This window comes from Heptranchias perlo, chromosome 1 (assembly GCF_035084215.1).
Source record: "Heptranchias perlo isolate sHepPer1 chromosome 1, sHepPer1.hap1, whole genome shotgun sequence".
Taxonomy (NCBI): Eukaryota; Metazoa; Chordata; class Chondrichthyes; order Hexanchiformes; family Hexanchidae; genus Heptranchias; species Heptranchias perlo.
In genome coordinates, this window is record NC_090325.1 from 103,152,522 (window position 1) to 103,164,933 (window position 12,412).

Sequence of the window (12,412 nt, forward strand, 5' to 3'; positions counted from 1 at the left end):
AAATCGAGCCGATTTGTAGCTGCCTCCCAAGAGCATCGTTCATTTGATGGTTTTCTACTTTGCGAAATTAAGAAAAGTCTGTATTTAGAACGGAGTAAGTCTGCTTCTCTTTTAACTCTCAGTTCGCACCTATCCAAAGCCGAATCATAGATTGGTGAATGTCCGAGGTCCGGATTACACTTTGAATCCGGCACAGTGCAGCCTCTACTAGTTCTAACTTGCATAGTGTATCACCGATGCACAACGACGAGGGGAAAGCAGTATCAGTCACATGGCAACGAGTCCCTACAGCGTATCTAATTAATATCAAAAGAAAATGCCAAGTAGACATGTAGCACAGCTCTGGACGCAACCTGCAGACTTACATATGCACAAAACACTTTAAAGCACAGGTGATTTCTGGACTAGTTTTCATGTGATCAGAATATTTGAATATTCCATTATGCGATGTGAGATGCGATTTTCCAGTCACATGCCTGGCTTCCAAAAGAGGCCAAAAGCCTTTCGAAGCCCATATATTGAACAGAAGCCAAAAATAAACTAAGTGCAAAAGGCATTGGTATAAAATCTAAGCACAGTTGAAATGGTTATGAAGTAAACTTTGTTTTAAATATAGTTTTACCAACATATTATTTCCGTCCCTTTGAGCGTGTACGTAACATAATGGTTATGCAAGTGTTGCTAAATTGGTGCGCGGGTTTATACCGCTGCTATGACACTTTGCTTTTCAGGGTGGTAGGAAAGCAGTACTGTCTGCAGCTAACTCCACAAACCAGTAATAGCAATACTGTCTTTTCCCACGATACGCTGTTATATTTGGAAGAGGCCATCCCACAGAATTCTGTATACGGCGTGTTTATTCATTGCCCGAGTTTGTGATCGCGAATCTTAAACTTTGCTGCCCGTTAAACACGCGAGTTCGTCTAGTTTACACTGCTGATTTTGCTGGATTCTCCAAAGTGGGTTTACGCCGCCTGAAGTGCTCTGGTTTAAGAGAAATTGTATTGGTTTTTCGGGATCCTCCGAAGCCTTTTCTGCTGTAATTGAAAATCTTTTGAGTGCGTTCGTCGGCTGAATATTTGCGTGCAGTAGTAGGCTGTACTATAGTGTTGTGGAGTATAGGTCGATAGCAACGGAACTCTCCAAGGTTTCAAACGTTTTCCATTACGTATTCAGTACCTGCATAGACACCCAGCTCATCATCCTCACATGACCTGGAAACACGCTTTTTATATCAACCTGTGCAGTCAGGAGGAAATATCTTGGAGGGTGTTAAATTAGAGCTAGACGTAAAAACATTTTAAAAAAAATCTTGCCAATAAAACCGGTTCAGGCTATCTGCCGATCTGATTTCCTAACTCGAAAATAAGGTTGTCGGCTGAGGAAAGGGGTGTGAGGTTTCTGATCTGAGGAAAAGTGTTGTCGGATCAATTATCTTTCCTGCGAATTGGGTGAGCGAAGTGGGATCGTGATATTCCTTGGACTATAACTGAATGGAAGATCCCGTGCTATTACCTAACTAGCTCTGAAATAATTAGGGAATGATCTAGCCCAGGATCGCAGGTGAGAGTGACTAACCAGTGGAAGAGAACGATATTCTACACAAAGGAAAAGCTAGTGACTGTGGTTAAAAGTGTGTTGCCTGCATATCTGAAGTTTAGTGCGAATTCATAATATAGCATTCTGCTGCTGGTGGAAATTTAGACTCCGGCTAAAGGAACTGATATTCTCCAATAGCAAACGTTACAGTAACTAACCAGTGTCAAATCACCGATTTTAGCGTGAGTTCTGCGCGTTTTAATAACCGTTTTAGTATCTACTACGGAGTGTCTCTGGACTCGTGCGAAGACTGTGAAAACAGTTCCGCAGAGAATAAGTGATCATCTTTGAAACACTGTATAAACATGGCCCCTGGCGGGAATTGATTCATTTAATCATATTACATTCCCCTTGTAGAATCTGGTCCTGTTATAGCTCCGAAAGTGTGATTGGTGGATACGTTCTCCTGGGACGAAAAGTGAAAGTTAAAAGGACAACAGGAATCTCAGGTGCTGACTACTAAGCAGATGATTTAACCCCATCAGACGTTCAATTGATATTGCATCGTTTGGATTGGTGACCAACGTGAAGGCGACGCATTGGTAATTCTGTCAAGAAACATAAATCGGAACCGTTTTTATCTCTTCGCCCCCACCTATTTTCATCTGGGATCTACGCTATTTGTGACAAGAATAGGTGACTAATTGTACCACGGTCTACCTGTAATTCCCAGCCCCCTCTGCTGGACTTGCCAGGAAGCTGGGACCGCGCACGTGACACTTTTTCCTTATTTCCTAGGAGGAGAAATTACAAGGGGGGGGGGGGGAGGGAGTGAAAAAAAAGTCTCTGGTGACTGTATTGCAATTTATCGGCATTAACTCTGTGGTGTTACCGAGCACGATTTGAAACCTCTTATCACTTACCCTGAGCCTGCCGACTACATTTGATTTTCACAAGGAAGCCCTGGTTCTCTTTCCTTCCCTGCCTAGCTCTGGACTTGTCAACGCCAGCTGTAGAAAGGAGGCGTGCGCGCACGTGACTGCAGGATACCACGATAAAAGGAGGGTTCATATTTCTTTTTTTTTAAAAAAAGAAAAGATTTGCAAATCAACCAGCATAGCTTGAGGTTTGCGATAATAGCCGGGGCGCCTCTTCTCGGAGGAGGAGGAGGAGGGGGGGTTGTAACAGGTGGTTTTGAGGCTGCTGCCTGTGGGTGTCGGAGCGCGGGCTGTGAATCTGGACCCGGGAGCCGGGAGGAGGCGCTCGCTCACGTGACTGCGGCTCGGACAGGGACTGTCGGCGCTCGTCCTCGCTCCCTCCTCCTCCTCCTCCTCCAACCCTCCCTCCAGTCATCCCTCCCTCCCTCCATCCATCCTTCCTTCCCTCCCATCCATCTCCAGCTCCTACTGATGATGGCGGGCTGTGGACTAAACGAAGACCTCCTCTTCTCCTCGTTTGTCTTCAGCTACATCAAGGAGAACCCGTTCACTCAGCAGGTAAGGCAAGCTAAAGCGGCAGGGGGCGGTCCGGGAGTGCTTTCCACCCCCCCCCCCCTCTCAACGCGCCGCTGCCTGTTGGGTTAATTCTTTCTGGTAGGGACCGAAAAAGAAGAGAATTACAACATTGCTAAAGGGGTGAGTGCAAGCCGAGTTCGCCGGCATCTGTGAGGAAAATGAACTTGTCAATGCAAACGTTCAATTATGTGTGCAATAAATCAGCAACACATATTTCCACAAACAATACTGAAAACGTGTCAGAAGCAGAATGTTATTTATGTAAATAATACATGGGCAATGTGTGATACTGTAGCTATGTAACCGAGAACTGTGGAAAGTGCACCGCGGAGGTTGGCAAGTGACAATTCTATTTTGTGATAAATCGGCCAGCTTCCATTTGGAGTAATTTCATTTTCAAAAATCTAGAAATGTTAATGTGCTTTTCTAGAAGTGGTTGGATTTGTAGCTTAGAGGGGATCGGAGCAGACTTCCCGTGTGGTAAAAGTGCTGCTGATCTAATGGAAAAGGAGAGGCAGCCGAGAGTCACCGTCTCCAGGAGACTAGAGACCAAACTTCGCGTTGCCAGTGTAATGTTACTGATTAGCGGCCGATCGAGAAACAACGCGAGTTAATAATACATTAATACAGTAAACATGAGGGGCAGAGGCGCCAGGAGCTTCGGATCTGTGGGGCAAAATGCCGTTTTGACTCAGACAAGTACTTGGCTCCGTGTCAAATTTACTGTGTATTCGAAGCAGCAAATATCTTAGCAACGTGACCAAGAAATTACAACCAGCAGTGCTATTAAATCAAATTACTGTATTTGGTCTGTCTTACTGTGCAATAAATTATCGCGACCAGAGTAAATATTCATTATCTTAAGCTTTATAAAAATATATTGTAAAGTTTCCATCCAGGCACGTTACTTGGTGTGGTGCTCTCGGGAGGGGAGCTGGGCTTTTAAACATCGGATTATTTCACACTTCTCAAACCACTGGCTCGTGTAACCAGGAAGTTGTGTCCCTGTGGACGGTTTTCATCCTAATGACATGCCGCCAGGGATCTAATGTACGGATAAACCTGGGGATTTTCCCATCTAGGATCAGCGCTTTGACACACAAAGGTGGGGGAGGGAAATTGAAAGTGTGATTAAGGGTTAAAATTCAGGGCATCGCTGTCTTTCAATAATGTCGGCAGTCGAATTAAAAAAAACACAATTTTTACCCAAACAATTTTATATTTTCGGAAGTACAGAAATATTTTGTGCACACCAGTTTATCTGAAACCCAGTCATTAATTCTGGATTTCCTCGGCAGCGGATAGTCGCTGTAATTAAGAGATTGACTTCTCTCACACACTGTCAGTCGAGCGATAACTTTGATAAACTCAGCAACCAAGGTTAACACTTTTTAGCCTGAAGGGCTTAGTCATCTAATCATTTTCACGTTTCTTGATCACGATCAAACGTTGTTTAGGTCGAGTTGAATTGAAATTGTTTAAATATTTGATTGGCGTCCGCAGTATTTGAGGGAGAGAAAACACGACGCGTAGAGCGTGAAATGTCAAGTGTAATTGAAAGGACTTTGTTGCGGAAAAGAACGAAGATTAAAAAAAACACTTTTTGTGATTCACAGGAGATGGCGGGTATACGGTTAGGATGAGGGTCACCAGCTCCAAGCGCGTCAATGATCCAAGACTTTGAGGAAGGACCTTTTTTTTTACCTTTTTTTCGAATTGTTAAACAGCAGAGAGGGGGACTGACGTTAGCGACAACAGTGGGGAAAGACAGATACTGATTAAAAGGCTGATTCTTAATTAGTAGTAAAGAGCAACATTCAGTTTTTAAAAAAATTGTGGATTGACTTAACCTTGTAATGTAGAACTGAGGGTTGTTGCACAATTAGTATTGTCTGCTTAAGGTTGTATTGCTGTGCCAGGTAAGATGATTCAATAATTTTTAACCGAAAACTAATATCCAGAAAATAAAACATTTAAAGGATACATATAGACTAGGGCTACCTTGACATCGTACCAATCAAACAATTTGTCGGCCCTCCCTATAATGGATAACTTCAATTATAATTCAATATTTTTCGAAAAAATATTTTTTTATTAGAAGTTTACAGACTTTCTCAGGACATAGTTTGATACACAGTGTATGCTATGATTCTGAGGCCTGTCTCTTTAAGCAGTCACCCTTACAGTTGGCCTCGTTGTAGGTGCTTGGGGTGTGCTTGAGTCTGGCTCGCAGGAAGGGCCCCATGTGTTCCTGGTGTTTTCCAAAATGACTGTGTAGCTTGTACATTACTTACTCTGACAGGCAGATGTCCCACATGTGCAAGAACTGGTGTCTCCAAGCAAGCTTATTGACATATTCTTTGCAAGGCTGTAGCAGAGTTCAGTTATTTCCTGGATTGTTTCATAAGCAACTGTAAGGGCAATCGTTGGACATATGTCAGTTTACCTTTGACTTCTTTGTCCATTTAAGATTCTTTTTCTGTGCTTACAAAGATCTGTTAAATGATTGGACAAATGTGTTTTGCATACATTCTTCATTCATTAGGTGTTAGCCTTGGCTCAATGGTAACTTTTTTGCTTTCTGAGTCAGAAAGTTTGAGTTCAAGCTCAACTCCAGGACTTGAGCACAAAATCTTGGCTGACACTCCAGTGTCCAGTACTGAGGGAGTACTGCATTGTTGGAGGTGAAGTCTTTTGGATGATATGTAAAAATAAGGTCCGATTTGTGCTCTCAAGTAGATATAAAAGATCCCAGGGCACTATTTGAAGAGGAGCAGGGGAGTTCTCCTGATTGTCCTGGCCAATAATTATCCCTCAACCAACACTATCAAAACAGTTTAGTAGATCATTGATCTCATTGCTATTTGTGGGACCTAGATTGGCTACTGTGTTGCCTTACAGGCCTACTCCTGTTTCTATCTTACCATGTTTCTATGTTACATCAGTGACTAAACTTCAGAAGTAATTCATTTGCTGTGAAGCACTTTGGGACATCATGACATTCTGAAAGGTACAATATAAATGAAAATTCTTTTTCTTTCTATTTATACCAATGAATGCTCGAGCTGTAACATTTCACTTAGACCAGATTGAATAAGGGGGTATTTACATTTAAATTCCATGTGACACTTGGTTATTTTAAGGGAAGACCGTGGTATTTTTATAGTGTTATAAAATTACTTTAAAGGGGACTTTTTCTATATGAGCCCTTGCATTCTGCAACCTTTACGGTTTTTAAGGTTAACTCATGCCATCCAAACCATGTTCAGATTATATAGAAAATCTCAGCATTTGTGTAACCTCATGTGCCATAGTTATTAAAGAGAGGTTTCTTATTGTCCACAAATTGTGGTTGCCAGTTTATACTGTTAACTTTTCAAACCAGTAAAATACTTCGAGGCAGGTGGCACAATGGTGCAATATTGTGCCACAGAGTTGTAGGACAGTAATACATGACCATGATTCCCTGAGAAGGTATTGAATGCAGGTCCCTAATCCTTCATAAAGATGGAATGAGAGATAATTCAAGTCTTTGTGTGCATCTCCTAATGTCTGGTTACAAATCAGCATTGGCACAGGCTTACTGCTGGTTGCTAGCCCATTTTCACAGTTGGAGATGATGGGCAGCTAGAGAGACCCAAGTGAAAGTGGAAATAAGTAGAATAAGAAAATGATTGGTGGGGGTACAAAATCGCATCAGGATACATCTGTATGAGATCACATAAGGAATTGTATCTTTGATTGAAGCAGATGTTTTAGCAGAATGCTTGTTTGTAAAAAAAAATATTACCACCAATTAGAATTTATACTTTGCAATGTGGTGTTAAGGTCAGATATGCCAATTTTCTGCCTGCAGATGTTGTGATATCAAAAAAATGTAATGCTTGGAGCTACTAGGATGTCATATCTTGACCATAGAGGCTGGAAAATCCTGTCAATTTTGCTAGTTAGCAATTTTTCCTTCCAGTTTTCTGCACCCCTTTCCTAAAGATGCTAACTCATGTAGATAAGGAAGGAATATTACTGCTTGGAGATAGAATATTTTAGAGCCAATTGAAAATCTTTTCTATATTTTCTCCAGTGCTTCAATATATCCTTTTATAGTATGGAGACCAGAAATGCATACAGTACTTGAAGTGTGGTCTAACCAAGGTTCTATATAAATTTAACATTACTTCCCTGCTTTTGTATTTTAGTCCTCTAAAATTGATCCCCAGTACTTTGATTGCATTCTTTGTGGCTTTATCAACTTATGTTGCTACTTTTAATGATTTATGTATTTGTATCCCCAGATCGCTTTGCTCCTCTACCTCACCTTCCAAGGAATAAGTGGTCTCCTTATTTCTCCTACTAAAATGAATGACCTCACACTTTGTTGTATTGGGTAGGCAAGGGAACAAAAATACTTCAGTTGTGGTGCAAACCTTCCATTTGCACCAAAGGTCAAAGTGTATTTGTACTGGAACAAACTTTTTATACTATTGTGACATGTACATAATTTTACCATTGCTTTGTATTAGAAGTTTATTATTTAAAATTTTCCACAAAGATAATTCTTGTAAAGTTTATTCACATGCATTTTTGCTTTCATTTTCATTTTCCTACATCTACTCCAATCATTATGTTAATAGATCAGACTGTTCCCATGACCAGACTTTTTACCAATCCAGTGGAATGGCAAGGGTTGAGAATTGTATTTGGACATCAGTGCTATCCAATTAGTCCCACTCACCTGATCTTTCCCCATAGCCCTGCAAATTTTTCCTTTTCAAGTATTTATCCAAATCCCTTTTGAAAGTTACTATTGAATCTGCTTCCACCACCCTTTCAGGCAGTGCATTCCAGATCATAACAACTGGCTGTGTTTTTAAAAAAAATATTCTCCTCATCTCCCCCCTGGTTCTTTTGCTAATTATCTTAAATCTGTGTCCTCTGGTTACTGACCCTCCTGCCAGTGAAAACCGTTTCTCCCTATCTACTCTATTAAAACCCCTCAGAATTTTGAACACCTCCTATTAAATCTCCCTTTAACCTATATTCTAAGGAGAACAATCCCAACTTTTTTGATCATAAGTGAACAGTCTATGATTTTCTGCCCATTTTTAAAAAGTGGATAGAAAATCGCTGTCAGTGCGCTCGCAATTTCCTGTAATGCGTAACCTGTGAGTGCACAAGCGTAGAAGCTGCCCTTATGTGTCCAGTGAACGATGTAAACATATGTTAATAGTTTTTCCTCAGGTATTTTGAAACTAATGCTGCCTTTTTGTTGTAATCAAATCCTTTCTGAAATTATCTTGATTCTAAAAAGGCACCATATTTAAAGTAATGGTGTGTGTTTTCTATCTGATGTGAATGGTAGCAATTAATTACTCCCATATTTTTACATTGTTGGTTGGCTAGTGCTGCTGAATAAAAGAAATGTAGGTGCATTGGCCCTGATATATAGCATTGACTGGCAGGAAACTTCTGGACAAAATTGATGATTGCACATTTAAAGGTAGGCTACACAGTCTTTATTTCATCTGAATGTGAAATATATTTTATTACTGTAATATGACCTGACTTTGGAAAGGAATGGTGGATGCTTTCTAATCGTAGAATTTTAAACATGAAAATATTTAAGCATATTAATTATTAGAATAGAATAATTGTATGATAATGCATCTAAATAGAGGATCACACAAGTTTGCTACAAAATTCATGGTAACTCAGATTTACATGATGTGATATCTTTCAGGCCCATTTTGAATCTGGGTACAACATTGGAGCAATTCATTCACTTTTGTATTGGGGTGAGTTGACTGCATAGCTGTTGGGCCAGTGGATAACAAAGAACAATTGGTATGTGAAACCTTCATGTTCTGACGTAAAGTGCAGTTAACAGAAATATAATTTTCAGAAAAGTTAGGGGTCAAAGCATTTACAAGCATTCTGCTACTAATAAATTCCCATCCATCAGCTCTGCAGCGACGATGGGGCCAAATGAATTCACTCCATTGTTGTCTGTTCTGAATTAGCCTAGCCGCTTCAGTCATTTGCATCCTTTTCTGTGACGAGTCGCTTTTGACGTTGTCTATATCCAGCACTTCCTTAGTCTTCCTTGACTTCTTGTTCTGTGTACCTCTATAAGCAGGGCCATGAAAGGTATTCTAGCTGTTTCAATTCTTGAAACATGCCCAAACCATCACAGTCATCTTTCTTGGATCTTCTGTATAAGCGTTGTTTCTTGTCCAAGCCATGTTCTTATATAAGCGTATGAGTAGGCCATACGGCCCCTCGAGCCTGCTCTGCCATTTATTAAGATCATGGCTGATATTCGACCTCAACTCCACTTTCCTGCCCTATCCCCATATCCCTTGATTCCCTTTGTGTCCAAAAATCTATCAATCTCAGTCTTGAATGTACTGAAGGACTGGGCAGAGAATTCCAAAGATTCAAAAACCAATATTGTATCCATGCTAATATGTTACCCCCAACTTCATGAGCCCTTATATTGTGTAACAACATTTTGTGTGGCATCTTATTGAATGCCTTTTGAAAATCCAAATATACGACATCCACTGGTTCCCCTTTATCTACCCTGCTAGTTACATCCTCAAAAAACTCAAATAGATTTGTCAAATGAGATTTCCCTTTCATAAAACCATGTTGACTCTGCCTAATCGCATTATGATTTTCTAAGTGCCCCGTTACTACGTCTTCAATAATGGATTCCTGCATTTTTCCGACTACTGATGTCAGGCTAACTGGCTTCTAGTTCCCTGTTTTCTCTCTCCCTCCTTTCTTGACTAGTGGTGTTAGATTTGCTACCTTCCAATCCACTGGGACCGTTCTGGAATTTTGGAAGATTACCACTATTGCATCCGCTATTTCAGCAGCCACCTCTTCTAGAACCCTAGGATGTAGGTCATCAGGTCCAGGGGAGTGTCGGCTTTTAGTCCCATTAATTTCTCCAGTACTTTTCTTTACTAATAATTACTTTAAGCTCCTCACCCTTGGTTCCCCACCATTTTGGGTATTTTTTTTGTGTGCTCTACTGTGAAGACAGATACAAAATATTTGTTTAACATCTCTGCCATTTCCTTACACTCCATTATAATTTCTCCTGTCTCAGACTCTAAGGGATTTGTGTTTACTTTTGTTACTCTCTTCCTTTTTATACACTTGTAGAAGCTCTTACAATCTGTTTTTATGTTTCTTGCTAGTTTACTCTCATTCTACTTTCTCCCTTATCAATTTTTTGGTCATTCTTTGCTGGTTTCTAAAACTCTCCCAATCTTCAGGCTTGCTATTCTTCTTGGCAACATTACAAGCCTCTTCTTATAATCTAATACTATTCTTAACTTCTTTAGTTAACCACGGATGGATCACTTTTCCCATGGAGTTTTTACTCCTCGATGATATGTATATTCGTTGAGAATTATGAAATATTTCTTTAAATGTTAGCCATTGCTTATCTACCGTCATATATCTTTTAATCTAATTTCCCAATCAACCTTAGCCAACTCACCCCTCATACCTATGTAATTGGCTTTATTTAAGTTTAAGACTCTAGTTTTGGACTTAAGTACGTCACTCTCGAACTCAATGTGAAATTCATCATATTATGATCACTCTGCCCAGAGTATCCCTTACTTCGAAAAATAATGACCCCTGTCTCATTACATAATACAAGATCTAAAATAGCCTGTTCCCTGGTTGGTTCCATGACGTATTGTTCTAGGAAATTGGCTCAAATGCATTCTATGAACTCGTCCCCCAATCTACTTTTGCCAATTTGATTTGCCCAGTCTACATAAAGATTAAAGTCCCACACAATTATTGCATTACCTTTGTTACAAGCTCCTATTATTTCATGATTAATACGCTGTCCAACAGTATAACTACTGTTAGGGGGCCTATAAACTACTCTCACGAATGTTTTCTGCCCCGTGTTATTTCGTATCTCCACTCATACTGGTTCTACTTCCTGATCTTCCGAGCCAAGATCCTTTCTCATTACTGAATATGCCATCCTTTATTATCAGGGCTTACCCCTCCCCCCGCCCACCCCCCCCCCCCCCCACCTCTCTTCCATTTTGTCTGAATTTTCAAAAAGTTAAATACCTTGGAATATTTAGTTCCCAACCTTGGTCACCTTGCAACCATTTCTCAGTACTGGCTACTAGATCAAACCCATTTATCTATATTTGTGCCATTAATTCGTCTCTCTTGATACAAATGCTTTGTGCATTCAGATAAAGCATCTTTAATTTTAACTTTTTTCCCCCTGATTTGACCTTGTTCACTGATGGACTATTACCGTTGAACACTCTGTCCCTTCCTGACGCACTCTGTTTATCTTTACCCAAATCGCTACACTGCTCCATGTTCTTGACTTTTCTCTTTAGATTTATAAATTTACCCTTACCTTGACCCCCCCCTCCCCTTTTTAGTTTAAAGCCCTATCCACTGTCCTAGTTATTCGATTTGTCAGGACACTGGTCACGGCCTGGTTTAAGTGGAGCCTGTCTCAATGGAACAATTCCCTCTTTTCCCAGAACATAAGAACATAAGAAATAGGAGCAGGAGTAGGCCGTTCAGCCCCTCGAGCCTGCTCTGCCATTCAATCAGATCGTGGCTGATCTTCAACTTCAACTCCACTTTCCTGACTGATCCCTTGATTCCAAAAATCTATCTATCTCATCCTTGAATATACTCAATGACTCAGCATCTACAGCCCTCTGGTGTAGAGAATTCCAAAGATTCACAAACCTCTGAGTGAAGAAATTTCTCCTCATCTCAGTCTTAAATGGCCGAGCCCCTTATCCTGCGACTATGCCCTCTTGTTCTAGACTCTCCACCCAGGGGAAACAACCTCTCAGCATCTACTCCGTCAAGCCCCCTCAGAATCTTTTATGTTTCAATGAGATCACCTCTCATTCTTCTAAACTTCAGAGAGTATAGGCCCATTCTACTCAACCTCTCCTCATAGGGCAACCCTCTCATCCCTGGAATTAATCTAGTGAACCTTCGTAGCACCGCCTCCAAGGCGAGTATATCATTCCTTAGGTAAGGAGACCAAAACTATGCGGTGCTCCAGGTGAGGTCTCAACTAAACGCCGTACAATTGTAGTAAGACTTCCTTACTTTTGTACTCCAACCCCCTTTGCAATAAAGGCCAACATGCCATTAGCTTTCCTAATTGCTTGCTGTACTTGCATGCTAACTTTTTGTGTTTCTTGTACCAGATCAGCCAAGTCTCTCTGGACACCAACATTTTAATAGTTTCTCACCATTTAAAAAAATTCTGTTTTTCTATTTTCCCTACCAAAGTGAATAACCTCACATTTCCCCACATTATACTCCATCTGCTGCTG